This window comes from Urocitellus parryii, chromosome X (assembly GCF_045843805.1).
Source record: "Urocitellus parryii isolate mUroPar1 chromosome X, mUroPar1.hap1, whole genome shotgun sequence".
NCBI lineage: Eukaryota > Metazoa > Chordata > Mammalia > Rodentia > Sciuridae > Urocitellus > Urocitellus parryii.
Window position 1 is genome coordinate 125,600,424 of NC_135547.1, and position 15,272 is coordinate 125,615,695.

Consider the following 15,272-nt stretch of genomic DNA (forward strand, 5'->3'; position numbering starts at 1 on the left):
GGGCAAAATGGTGGTTCCATTCCAAATTTTCCAAGAAATCTCCAAACTGCTTTTCATATTGGCTGCACCAGTTTGCAGTCCCACCAGCAGTGTATAAGTGTACCTTTCCCCCCACATCTTCACCAACACTTATTGTTGTTTGGCTTAACTGCCATCTTAAAAGATAAGTTTCGATTTCTTGTACTTCCTCTTATCCAAACTCCCCCCACCCTCATTAGTGACCTATCACATGTCACCATAACCCTAAGCCAATCCCAGAAGAACATGACCCCTTTCTTTGCTCTAGAATGTCCCAGGGCACCATCAACCTAAGCCAATCCATGCTATTCCCCACCCGTCTTGCTCTGATGCAAGCACCCCTGAGCCTATACCACAACTACAACTCCAAACCCCTACCCTATAAAAGCTGAACACCCAAACATCTCAGGGGGCGCCTCTCTCCTATAGAGAGGTGGTCTTTATTTGTCAGCTCAAGCTCTGTGGCATGCATTGTGTGACTGTCAGCTGACTTCAGAACCTGTGTGAAGTTCCTGGGTGCAGGTAGGCTACTGCATGTAGGGGACTATCTGCGCTGCTGCAGAGTCCCAAGATGGCAGTGACCTGGGGAGCCCCTTGTTGGTAGATGGGGGTCCACATGGGAGTGGTGACCAGAGTTCCTGTGTGTGGGAAGCTGCCGGGTAATCTGCATGGAAGTGGCATCTGTGATTTCTGCTTGGTTGGATGGCCAAAAGTTCTGTGTGGGTGCTATTGTCTATGGTCCTGCTTGGGTACTTGGTAGTCCTGCATGGCCAAGTAGTTGGGAGACCTACTCTAACACTGAGTCCTGGAGCCCTGGATGGGCATTGTGGCTGTGATTCCTGTGTGGGAGTAGGAATATTGCTTCCAGAGGAGCAGTATTCTCACTACTTGAGTCCCAGGTCACAGAGCGACACAGAGTGCTGCCTCCCTCTGGACTGCCATCTTGGATCCATTATTTTGTACTTTTTTTTTCAGGTGGCTTTTGAATTTTGTTTTCTTTTAGTTTTGCTTTCCAATGAATGAAATATATTTTTATTTTATTTTATTTTATTTTATGTATTCTGATTTGTTATACATGATGGCAGAATGAAATTCATTTCATATTACACATATAGAGCACAATTTTTCAAGAGACTGGTTGTACATAAAGTATTTTCACACCATTAGTGTCTTATACATGCACTTAGGGTAATGACGTCTAACTCATTCCACCTTCATTCCTACGCCCTTGCCCCTTTCTTTCTCTTCTCTCCCCTTTGCCCTATCTAAAATTCCTCTGTTCCTCCCATGCTCCCCCTCCACCAATCATCATTATGCGTCTGCATCCTCATATCAAAGAAAACATTCAACCTTTGGTTTTGGGGGATTGGCTTGCTTCACTTAGCATTATATTCTCCAAGTTCATTCATTTACCTGCAAATGCCTTGATTTTATTCTCTTTTAATGCTGAGTAATGTTCCATTGTGTATAAATACCAAAGTTTCCCTGTACATTCATCTATTGATGTGGGGAAAAAGGTACATTCATACATTGCTGGTGGGGCTGCAAATTGGTGCAGCCAATCTGGAAAGCAGTATGGAGATTCCTTGGAAAGATGGGAATGGAACCACCATTTGACCCAGCTATCCCACTCCTTGGCTTATACCCAAAGGACTTAAAAACAGCATACTACAGGGACACAGGCATATTGATGAATGAAATATATTAATGTCAGATAGAAATCAGAGCTTAGAAGGAAGTGAAATGGGCAAGGTGATGAGGAACTGCTGGAGGTAGAAAGGGTAGTGACATCAGTCATGGTTGTCATGGTCGTCATGGTCAGGGCCTCCTACTGGAAAAGATGTTTGTGCTGACTCTGGTTGAGGCATTAGCAGTAAACATAGCAGAGTTTTCTATGGCTGTTGTAACAAATTATGACAAACTTAGTGGTTTAAAACAATCCAAATTTATCATCTTGCCATTCTCAAAGTTCCAAATCCCACAAAATTCTCACAGGACAAAAAATCAAGGTATCAGCTGAGCTGTGTTCCTTCTTCTAGGAGAGAATCTGATTGCTTGTCTTTCCCAACTTCGAGAAATTGCATTTCCTGACTCATGGTTTCTTCCTCTATCTTCAAACTGTCAATGATTGCTGGAGTTTTTCTCATGTCACATCACTCTGACACAGATTCTTTCACCTCTCTTTTCCACATTATAATGAACTTGTGGTTACTTTGGTACTGCCCAGATAATCCAGAATATTCTTTTTATCTTAAGGTCATATGATTAGCAACCTTAATTCCACAGGCAATCTTAATACTGATTACCACATAATATAATCTACTCAACAGAGTCCAGTGATTAGGAGGTAGACGCCTTTGGGAGGTCACTCTTCTGCCTACCATACACCAAGGAGCACATTTCAGGCAGTGGGAAGGTAATTTGCAAAGGTCTCAATTTCTAAACAAGATGAGTATGTTGGAGAAAGAGAAGGAAGGCCAGTGAGACCAGACACAGTGCTGACATTAGTTTGGTGGGAATGGCAGAGCTCAGATTATAGAGACTTTTTGGAATCTATACTGATCCATGGTAAGAAAATTAGATTATATCTTAATTTTGGGAAGATACCAGTAGAGGTTTTAGACAAAGCAGTGGCATGATCTGATATATATGTTTGCAAGATGACCTTGATAGCTCTATGAAGAACAGCTACAGAGAGGCAAAGGTAAAATTAGACCATTACTGTAGCTTCTCAAAATCTAGCTCAGGGGTTTCCAACCAGGAGTGATCCTACTTCCACAGAAACACCTGGGAATGTCTGAAGACATTTTTATTTGTCATGATTTTTGGTGAGGGTGCTACTGGTAACTAGTGGGTGGATACCAAAGATGTTGCTACATGTCTTACAATGCACAGGATGGCCCCACAACAAAAATGATCCAGTCCAATAATGCTGAGGTTGAGAAACTGGGCAGGATATGCTGCTGCCTCAGACTAGAATGAAGGTGTTGAGAAGAAGTGACCAGAATCAAGATTCAGGAAAATATGGACAGTAATCCATGACTAGGCTTTAGCTTTCAGTGCTTTATTTCTGAAAGGACTATGGTATTTTCTTTCCTTTTGCTCTCCTCCCTCCTCCCCCCTCCCCCTCCCCCTCCCCCTCCTCCTCCTCCTTCTTCTTTTTTGGTGTGTGTTTTTGTGATACCTGAGGATTGAACCCAGGGATGCTCTACCACTGAGCTACATCTCCAGCCTTTTTATATTTTTATTTTGAGACAGGGTCTTGCTAAGATGTCAAGGCTGGCCTCCAAGTAACCATCTTCCTGCCTCAGACTCCTGAGTCACTGGGATTACAGATATATTCCACCACACCTGGCTAACCCTCACTTTTGTAACAAATATTTTCAACAAATGTGTTCCTTACCTGCACTTTTGTGTCCCAGCCCTTATACAATTGGCCTTCATTGTGCTGTAGGACTGAAAATACAGGGAACCTGGTGACATTGGATAATCAATTTAACTATTCCTTGTCTCTGTTTTCACTGCCATCTAAGGAAGAAAAAAATTACTTCAACTTTAGCTAGTTATAAAGACCTTGGGGGAAAAAAAAACTTTAAAAGGCTGCATGCATTTATTCTGCTTCTCAAATTTTTCTTCTCTTGAATTTCATCATCACAATCCTTCTCTTCAAGGTTTTATCATATTTTTCATCATTAATATTCTTTGTGTGTGTGTTTAAATTCTTCAGCTAAAACAGGAATAATGAGACAAAAGTATTCTGAAATGTACAATAGAAAAATATTGCCTACTGGTTTCTTTTTCCAAATGAACAAAAGGTAATTTATAAATAAGCAGATCCTCAATGATATGTATTAAGATAGTAAGTCTATTAAGTGATTGAAATCTAAATCATCACTAATATTCTTGTCCCTGAAAGACAATATAATTAATGAATATTTGACAAATGGAGAAGGTAAGTTATAATTTAGCTTTTATTTCTATGACATTTTCAAGAATTGTACATTCCAATTCTTATGATTTGTTCATAAGGAGGCTGGTGAAGTACCAGTTTGGGTTAATTTAATTTATTTCACCAATTTATTCACTAGCACCGGAGTGGAAAACACAATTAAAGGAATGTGAACAATGGAGGAATGACCAAAAGTGGGTCCCTTCCTGTCTTCTGGGTACTTGCAGTCAATCTGAGTTCCTTACCATTCTGGGAGATATTTTAAAATGTAGAGAGCAGGAATCTGCAAGGTAGAGCCAAGGTCAGCTGTCCAGTTTTGTGAAGTTTTATTGAAATACAGCTGTAACTGTTCATTTATGTGTTGTCTATGGTTGCTTTAGATCACAGTATCAGAGTTGAGGAGTTGCAACAGAGAGGACTTTTGTCTGGCAAATTTGAAAGTATTTACTATCTGGCCTTTTCTAGAAAAATTTTGCTGACCTCAGATATAGGGCACATAGTCTTTTGGAAATTTTTGGTTTTGCTTCTGAATGTGCTCTGGTTTCTTATTTCTTAAAATGTGGATCCTCAACGAAGCAGCATTCTCAGAACAGCCTATCTTCCAGTACTTATGGTTAATACCACATTTTTTAACATATTCCCAAAGCATTTACAAATAAAATCACTAAGCTGTCAGTATATATTCAATGTATAGGCTAGTGTTAGCTCAATATAGTTGTTTTCCCAACCATGTGTTTTCTAAACCTTTAATCATACCCCCTATCACTAGTGAACATAAGGTCTCTTCATAACATCACTTTCTTCCTAATCTTCAAGTTCATTTTGAATTATTATTCAATCCTCAGAGAGACTAGCTATCCAATTTGGCACCATCTGCAAATTATATCAATTCGTCTTTTATTTTGTCACCAAGCCACTGAAAGAAAATGTCAAATAAGTAGGCATCTTCAATGCCACTTATGGCATAATGATTGGCATTTCAAGTTCAAAAATGACTGACTAGATCCTGTTTCCCTAAGAACAGGGGCTTCATGGTAAATGCAAAGAGTATCAGTGGCTCTGGGTGAACCTTGAGGGAAACAGTGACATTTAGAAAGGATGTTCTGGACAGCCAACTTTAGGCTAGACTTTGTAGAACCCAGGTCCCTTTCCACATTATAAGTGTCCCAGAATGGTAAGATACTTAAACTGATCACAAGTGATTTTATTTATTCTATACACATAGGTGTTAGTGAATAAATTGGTGAAATAAATAAAAAAATAAACCAAAATATCATTCTCCTCCAGCCAGATGATCTGCTCTGTCTGTCACATCTGGGTTCGTCATCTATTCTGGTTCTCCTCTCTTTCTTTGAACTTAAGCAAGGTCAGACAACTTCCTTTGGTCAAGAAGAGATGAATAGGAATTTAAGTGTTACTTACAGGGTGAAGTTTTGAAAGCCAGTGCATGATTCACCAAGTCCCTGTTTCCTGTCTCAGCAACCATGGAAGTATGTGTCGAAAACAGTGACACATACTTCTACATACCTCCTGAGTGTCTGTGAATAGGTGACCCTTCCCTATTGACCTGTGTAGACATGTAGTCTGAGCCAAAAACACACCTTTATTTTTCCAAGCCACTAAGATTTGGGGTTGCTTGTTACCAGAGCATAACCTCACCTATCCTGCCTGATATAGCAATTATAAATTTTTCTAAAAAGTTTTATTAAGCTGGGCGTGGTAGCACATACCTGTAATCACAGGAGCTTGGGAGGCTAAAGCAGGAGGGTTGGGAGTTCAAAGCCATCCTCAGCAAAAGTGAGGCACTAAACAACTCAGTGATACCTGTCTCTAAATAAAATAGGGCTAGGGATGTGGCTCAATGTAAAAAAAAAAAGGTTTTATTAAATCTAGAGACCATTCTACCATTCTTATATTTGGTGTATCTTTTTCTACATATATCTTGCACAGATCATTACCCACAGTACATACCAATTGAATGTTTCTTGCACAAAAGTGAATTAAATAAAGACTGGTCATCTGAAAACTAGCTACAATATTTAAGATATCTTTCTTATGTATTTTCATCACTTAATCTATCTTTCTTTTTCTCTCTCTCTCTCTCTCTCTCTCTCTTTCTTTCTTTCTTTCTTTCTTTCTTTCTTTCTTTCTTTCTTTCTTTCTTTCCTTTTTGGTGCTAGAGATGGAACCCAGTACCTTGCACATGCTAGACAACTGCTCTGCCACTGAGCTATACCCCAGTCCCTATCACTTCTTTATGTATAGAATTAATGATAAAAATAGCTCCAGTGACTATGCAGTGTTCTGAGCATTTTTAAGATGCTTTTTTGATTGAATTAACTGATCCTCCTCAACCTTAGATAAAAGGACATTGACGTCATATGACTGATTCATCAAGTTTTACCTTTCCATTTTATTGACTTTACCTGATTCATCCTAGGCCTACCAGGCCTAACCATGATAAGATTAACCTTTGGTTAAGAAAAGTGGCTTGCACTAACTATAGTGAAAACTATACCTTGGACATTATTTGTCTATTAATATTACTATATTGGTGTGGAACTTCAATTAAACATTCTTGTATTGTGGGAGATTTAGAGAAATGATACAGTTTCACATCTAATAATAAAGATATAATCTTTCCTAAAAGATTGTAAATTCCATGAAGTAGGGGACATGCCTAGCTTGTTTATGGCTATCTTCCCAGGACATAGAAGAATGCTTGGTCCATAAGAAGCATCGATAATGTATGTGGATTGATTGAACTTTCATTATGGATGAAAATATGTGATGTGCATCCATTTTTATTTCCACTTTGGAAATGAGGCTCAGAAATATTAAGTAATTTACCCAAGGTCCTACATCCAAGAGATCAACCAGATTTGAAGCATCTCCTACCTCTGAGATATTTGTACTTTCTTGGATAGCACGACACACTCAGGATGCAGTACAAGAGAGTGTTCTAGAGTCTGATGGACTGAGGTTTGAATTATATCTCAACTACTCATTAGTTATATATCATTGGGAATTTCTAAAATCTATCCCCTGACATTTTCTTTAAACCACAATGATATTTTCTCCCCTTCAAGTAGGTCCTGTATTTTATTTAGTTTCCCATAAGTGCAATTTTTTAGCACAGTGTAATTACTCAGCTGTAAGTACTCTCTCATTGGGGTCCTCTATGGTTAGATGGAATTCATGCTGCTTTAGTGACCCAGCCTTCCCCAAACCATTTTGTGAGATACCCAAAATGGATTTAGCAGAGGGTTATATTTCCTCTTTAAAATAAGCTACTTTGAGACCAAAATTTCATTTTGACCTTCCAATTCAATAATTATAGCCTACGATATTTTGTGTGTAAAACCTACATGATTGTTTGCTTAGAACTGTAAGAACATATTTGGAGGCCAGCTTAAGGCATTTAAAGGTTTAACCTGCCCTGGAAAAAGATGCATTCTTTGTCTTGCAATAACATGTTAATAAAGTCTAAAGTTCCTGCATAAACAGAACTTGCTTCAGCGGGAAATATGAAGACATAAAGGTGCAGGATCATAAATGAACTATATTAGTGAACATAATTTACCTAGCATGGCACAGTTTTACTTAAGATTAGTGAAGACCCAGTAAATAGAAAATCCTAATATTTCTTTCAGTAGGGAAATCAGGATGAGTCTTAACTTGATACAATAGAGATGTGTATGCTGTGAACAGAAAAAAAAATGTGTGCAATATTTGCAAAGTTATATTTTCATAATATTTTATAACCCAAATTCAAATTCAATAAAAATGCACTTCCTATCTCATTTTAAGGTATTTCTGGAGGCATTTAAAGGCAGCCATTTTAGCAGTAAGTTATGACTTTATAAACAGCATTTTAATCAATTTGTATATTGCATTTAAACTCTCTGGACACATGATTATTAAAAATTATATTTGAACATGGAAAACTGCCATTGTAATGTTCTGTCTCTTAAAATTGATTCCATCTTCAGAAATACTATTGGAATTGAATTCTGGAAGATCATGGGATTTTTGATGGGCCACGAACTGATCACAAGTCATTGGACCAATCGCTTTATCTTTGTGAGCCAATTTTATTACTGTGAAAAGGAAGTAATACACAACATTCCTACAGAGATAAGAAGATAAACTGTATGCAAAAGTCTTTGCTTAATGTATAATGCTGTTCGAAGATTAGTTGTCCTTCCTGAAAGTGTGATTTTTGTGCTTTACTATTCTTGGCAGAAACTCTTTAAGATTGGTTTGTGTTGGTGCTGGCTTAGGTGGTGTGTAAACATTCACTCTATCCCCTTTCCTGGGCAGAGACCTAAAACAGCACTGAGCTATTTTTAATAATGTTGTCACTACTCAAGGAGCAGTCAGCAGATGGACAAAATAAGAACAAATGATTTTTTAAAGACAGGTCTTATTTAACAGGCGATCTCCATGTGCAATACAAGGGAAAGTCTCACATCTCTATTTCATATTAAATCTTCAGTAGAATGTATTAGAATTTAAAAGAATTAAAACTTTACTTGGTGGTAGATATATGTGGATGAAAAGAACAAATTATTAGATAATCTATGTAGGTTACCTATTTACACTTAAAATTGTATTTCTAACCTATAGTTAGATCTTTCATCTATAGAGTTCATTTAAGGATGTACTTTCTTATCTTCTTAAATCCAAGAAGTTGTTTTAAAATGTGTATATGTAATTATGCAAATTCACAAATCTTAAAATTTTGAAACTATCAAAGCATGTCAATATGTGGGCTTAGGAGAGTTATTACTTCAATATATGTCATTATCTGCCATTTCAGTTATCAAAAATAAAGAGCAGTCACTGTATTGTAAAAAGAGTAAACATAAAATGACCATACTGCATTATCTGCCAAAGGCCTGCAAAAGTGGAATAACTATTAATTACTATGCTCAAATAAGGCATTTGAGCCCTATTTCATAAAAGTTTGTTTACATTCTCATGTTTTATTTACTTCTTTGAAAATAATCTCCAGACCAGTTACCCTGATATTAAAAACATAAAAGACAAATTATATAATGCCCTATACTTTGGTTTGTCTTCCTACCATGCCTTCAGATAATGTAAGTTTGGTCACAGCCCATGATATAAAATACTAGCTGTTGACTCACAGTTACACTAGAAGGGCCAATTTTGCAGACTGCCAGGATAAAGATGATTTTAATTAAATTGCACAAATCCCTTTGTACTGCAACCAAACCCTATACAGGCAGGCTGACACTGAGCCGTTCTGGCGTGTGTAGAGTTAACCAGGTTACCGGTGTTCCTAGTTAACTTCTTTCACCAGGAATGCAATTCATGTTTACCTATATAAGGAAACCTGTTAGGCTGACCTGAGTTTGGCGGATTTTTGCGCTGACTGAGAGGCATGTAAGCACACACCCTGGAGAGGGGGAGCGATTCCCAGCTGGACAGAGCAAGCTTCCTGAACGCCCCAGCCATTCAGCTGATCCGAGGCAAAGAGCAGAGCCGGCACTTGCCCCAGAGCAGCCTGCTTGGAGGACCTACAGGTTTGCCTCTTCCAGATCACAATTGAGGAACAAAAAAACTTCGTCCTGGGAAAAATGGGGAAGCCGGTGAGTCTTACTGCTCTCTCTCTCTGCTTGCTTCTTCTAAGGGGCACGCCTCACTGCTCTCACCCAGGAAGCAAAGTGAGAGGCGTTGCTCAGCCTCTCACCCCACAGCTCCTTCCTGAACAAATACAATGCTTTGTGGATACTTCCAGCCAACTTTCTCTGTCGGTTTTGCACATCAAAAATCCACCGAGGCAATAAGTTTAGCACCTTAGACATTCCAGAGAGTGTTTTTACAAGGCAAGAGTTTCTATACTGTTGCGATGAACAAACTTTCTCATCTTTGTTGCACTCTAAAACATTGGAAATGAGTTTGGGGGTGCTTTGCGAGGAACGCTGAGTCCCCAAGGAAGTAATAGTAAATTGAAGTGGGGGGTTCTTAAAGCCACAGGGTGTGTGATAGTGTGCAGAAGCTTAATTTGCCACTAAAAAGGCAGTCTGAAGATAACATTTTTCATTCACACAGCAGCAAAATCTTTGCATCCTGTACACGTAATAAAGGACACCTTCTTAGACACTGAGGAAAGAAAGAAGCCCAGCTGCCCTCTTTGTTCTAGACAATGTATAGAAATTTGCTCTTGCATTTTGACAACTAGCATATGTCTATTTATATATAAGGCGAGAATAATGAATAAGGCTTTATGTCAAGGGCATTGCGGTCAATTGAGTTAAAATTTGGCTATATTCTATATATATACAAAAGTCTCAATCTGAATGTAATTAAACAGAAATGTGAAAGTGTTTAACAGGCTTGTGGCGAAATGTTGGTTACATTTGGGAACAGCCAATTTTAACTGAAAAGAAACAAAATACTATTTCCCTCAAGTGAGGAGGCATAGGTAAAACTTTTGAAAAGTCAGATTTTCATAATTGTCAAAAGTGATTTGTGTCATCATTTTTTTTGGGGGGGGCATGGTGATATTCTGAATTGATTTAGCTGTGATAATTGTATTGAATGATTTGTCTGATCATCTTTTAGAGGAATATTGTCATTTTTCATCATGAACAGAGACTTAATCCAAAAATTTGAGAGAGGAGAATTGTACTACTGACCGCAACAAGTGGCACTAGGACTCCATTTCAGATTTCTGATATTGAAAAAGTAATTCTTAAATTAGCTTAAAGCAATCAATGCAAACAAGAAGATTTGAGAGAATGCCCACTCTTATTAATGGCAAGTCATAGTCATCTTAAACAGCGATTGGCAACTGCCTGTTCATAAGGACAAAAGCTCTGGCAAATTTTGTTTAGGGTCCTTAACTCTAAAAAGCATAACCATCCTTAGTAACACAGTTTAAATGAAACTTGCTTGTTTCCAGGAGAGGAGATGTTTTAGTAAATAAAAATTTTAATAGCACAAGTAGCAGAGGGGACAATACAAATTTTTAAACCTTGTTATCTCCTTGCTGCTGCTTAGAAAAACAGGAGTCTTGATATGGTGCTGCTATCAATGAGAGTGAGTAACCCAGGAGACACAAAACACTATTTTAAAATATACACTTAATAACAGATGGTTTAATACCAGGTTGTGTCACCCTGCCGATGAGATGGCCCCAAGCCAAATCACCCAGCACGTCTGCCGTTTTTCCTGCAAGTTGATATGTACATAGTTATTATACACTAATTACATTAACAGCCAAGGGAATATATAACCAGAAAGATACGTCTCTTAGGGTAGAGAGGGTGGGGGGAATGCACGGGGGTTTTTGGATTTCATGTTTAGAATTCTCCTTGCCAGTGGCATATGAATTACTGCAGATGACTGGGAGTCCTGACTATAGAATCTACTCATCCCAGGTTCCTCGGTAGCTCATTTGGGAGTAATAATATTGATCATAGTGTTTAATACTTTGGCATTAACAGAACTGCAAGAGGATTTATTCTCGAAGATTAACATTATTTTAGTGTCCAAACTATCCTCCAATGAAGGAGAGTTTGGATGCTGAATTGTTGGATTAACTCTTTTCAAGTTACTGGTACTATGTTCTTATATGGAGGATACAACTTTTGGCAACCTCCTTAAGCTTGTGCAATGTTAGTAGATGTTCTGGTTAAAAGGGATTTAAAAATTCTGGGAAAACAACAACAAAAATTGGTCTTCTTGATGCCGTAATATGCTCATAAGTATTATGACTCCTCATGAGAGGCATCATTTGCACCATACAAAGGAGAATTTGCTGCAAAGTTAGTGATAGCTCATTTTTTTTTTGGCTGATTATCCTGAGAAATGTTCTGTAAGACAAAGCTTCCCAATGGATAGGCCACAGAGCATTGTAGATAATGAGTAGGTTGTAGACATGACCAGTTGTTTACCTCTCTTGGCACCTGGGCTATCAGGCTGTGCCTGGATAGAGGGGATTCCCAGAAGATTATCTCTGGACCACATAGCTGCCTCTGTTTTCCTCACTTTATTTAACAAATTAGATCAATTTCTATCTGTCATATTGTATAAGAGACAGGAAATGGCCTTTGACAATCTAGGTCTAGAATATTGATCGAGCAAGTTAAAATGCCACAACTCTGTTAACTTGAGCTTTGGGGCTCAAGGAAAAGAAAAATATCCTAATTCATATCATCTTTCGTGAGATTATGGGAGTGTTAAGGCCCTCTGTATGTCCTCCAATGTGTCCTCTTTATTGCATGAAGAATTTAAGAAGGTGTTCTGGACTGTGTGTGTGTGTGTGTATGTGTGTGTGTGTGTTCTATTTCAGATTTCCTGAAAAGCTAAATGCAGAGTGTTTCTTTGTTAGATTCTTTCTAATGTTTGGTTATTGCTTCTACTTTCCTTTCTCAAATTGCTATTTGTTTGGTTGGGATTCTCCTGCCACCAGTATGGCTTACTCCAAGGACAAGGGACATAAAAGAACCTGGCTTCAAAGGTTATTTATTAAATGCAAATTCTTTTCCTTGGAAACTGTACCAAATTTGTACTAAGCATTCCTATCCCTGATGAACTTTCTCTGGCTTTCTCTGCCTACCATTTGACATCAATTACCTTTCAAAAACATTTTGCGTTATTAATTCCTGTTACATTCATTCTGAAAATATTTATTGAGTGCCTTTTGAAGTCTTATGCTAAGTACTCTGGAATAAAATTGAGTATATAAGAGACAGATGAACTTAAACAGAGTTTTCATGCACAGATAACACTCCTGCAGAGTAAAATCTCATGACCTGAATGGTATGCAGCATATGAAGTACAATTTGTTGAAAATTTACTGGATCACCCACTTTTTGCTGGTCATCTTTTAAGTCAGAGGTTATCAACTGGTGGGCACTGGTGACCAGGGTAACTGAAGCATCAAAATACTTATGCTTTCATTGATCAGATGATTTCCATGAAACAAGATGCCAAGTAGATGACAAAGAACTTCATGTGCTAATAAAAGAAAGACACTACCTGAATTTCCCTGCAAGGCATCTATAGATGACAGAGAGATGATACTACATTAGATTTTGTTAATGTAATCTTCAAGACCACATTTTGAAGCTGGGAGTGTAGCTCAGTGGCAGAGCACTTGCTTAGTATGTGCAAAGTCCTGGGTTATTAGGGATTCCTGGCACACCACATGGAGAAGAGACAAGTCTATAGCACTAGATAACTCAAAAGCTTTTATACTGATTTATGCCCACTGGAAAGTATTAAGGTATAGGTTCAGTAAAAGTTTTCAAGAGGAAGATAAGAGCAGTTGCCATTACTTCTAAAAGGGTATATGTAAAGCTTAAAGTTGGGGAACAAGAATTAATAACTGGTTTGCACTGGTAGGTTTTGCCAAGTACCTAGGGCACTGGTAAAAATCAATTTAAAATATATTTATAATTGAATGAAGGTTAGCCAGTGAGGTGAGAGGCAAGACTTCTAATTAAATGTAAAACTATATTTCCATTTTTTAATTAATTATTTGTAATCACATAAGAGAATCTTCTGAGAATGAACCTTTTAAAGATAATAAGTACTTCTTATGTTAATGCCAAGGGTTCAGTTAATGTTGTTTTTTATTTAAAAAGAAAATAAAATGGATTCCAATGTTTTGGGAAATTTAACGTTCTCATATATGCCTGGTACTTAATAGATGTATCTACATTAAGAATGGCTTGAACTGTGTGTGAGTGGGAATACTCACACTCTCTTGTGAGATACTCTTCACTTGTCTAAACTTGAGACAGAAATGAAATTAAGCAGAACCTCCTCAATTTGACAGTTTGAGTTTTAACACGTGACAGAAATGGAATTTTGGAGAGTTTGAGGCAGGAAATGCTGCATTATTTATGGGTACTATTCTGTAACAAAGCCTTGGTTATTTAAACCAAAATCATTTTCCCCCTTGAGTATCTAATTGTGCAGTTATTTATATCTATACTGACACATTCATCATGCATTGCCTTGGGATACAAAACAGTATATAAACTACCAGAGAACAGATAACAACTTCACTCAAACTTATAGCCTTGGCATAAGGTTAGGAAACACCAAAAAAAAAAAAAAAAAAGATAGTGTTTCCCAAGTTTATTTCAAAGCAGTGGTTGGTTGGGCCAATTCATTTTCAACTTCTCAGGAATTCTAAGTTCCTCATCTATCAATGATAACATAAATACTTCATCCAATAGTTATGAATATTAAAAATGGTCATGTCTGTGAACACACCTAGAACAATACTGAGCATGAGAACAATCAATAAATATTGGTTGGATCTGAAATGGTGGAACAGGTGGGGGTGCATTATTATCTTCAAGTAAACAATTCAGGGATTAAAGAAATAGAAGCAGACACAATCTCATAGCCCCCTCAATGATTTAAAATTTCTGTTTCAGTGAAGCAGGGTATATCTTCTAATCACTTCTACTGGTCCTCTTTGCTTAATTTTTTTCCTATTTGTCCCTTATAGGTTATTGTGTTTGAGACCCTTGTTATAAAGACATCTTCCTTCTGTAGCATTCTGTTATCTCCACATAGGTTTCTCCATTTTAAGGTGTTTTCCCCAAAGTAACATGTTTTGTAAACAAAGCAAAATATTATTACTTCATACCTATTAATTTAACACTTGAAATGGACTAGTAAATTTATTAAAAATTTTCTTAATAAGCAGAACAACTCCATGGCTTCAGTTCATGACAATGGTTTTTCAGGGGTCTTGAGGGTAAACCTTTCTAAGGGTATTATGCCTCGAAGATTACCCTCAAGACCCCTCTCCAGCTCCCCATCCCAGGAGAATCAAATATTTAATCTCATGTGGCTCCCAAGATGTGGAGAGAATATCTGTGGGATGACATACACTGGCAAGAGTTCATTCCCTGCTAAGGCAAGTGAGGACCATATGGTGTTTGTGTGATGAGGAAGCTTTATCAAAATGTAGATTGAGTAGTTCTCTATATCTCACTTATTTTCATTGAATCTCAGGTACCATTTATTATAAGATACAACACTAAGAAAGAAAATATTTTGAATTAATCAATAACAATGCTTTCTTGGTGCTTAAATATTTTATACTACCTTTATTGAAAGCACTCTTTTAGGCTTATGTAGGCTGATGACTTAAAATCACATATTCCTTCTGTGCATACATAAAATTAAAAATATAGGGAAGATATACTTCTTAAGAAGTTTCAACTTTTTAACACTGCAAGTCATCATATCTGCACTTTTCTGCACCATGCCATATACTTTGTGCCAAAATTAAGTGTTTCATTAA

General features: G+C 37.4%; 1 protein-coding gene across 1 annotated transcript in view; it reads left to right on the forward strand.

The window, feature by feature from the left end:
- Positions 1-9,495: 9,495 nt before the first annotated feature.
- Mid1 (midline 1) overlaps positions 9,496-15,272 on the forward strand; it is a 350,467-nt gene continuing 344,690 nt past the window's right edge. The window contains exon 1 of the mRNA XM_026395163.2: positions 9,496-9,585. The gene's annotated coding sequence lies outside the window, so the exon portion shown is untranslated. The remainder of the gene's footprint in view (positions 9,586-15,272) is intronic.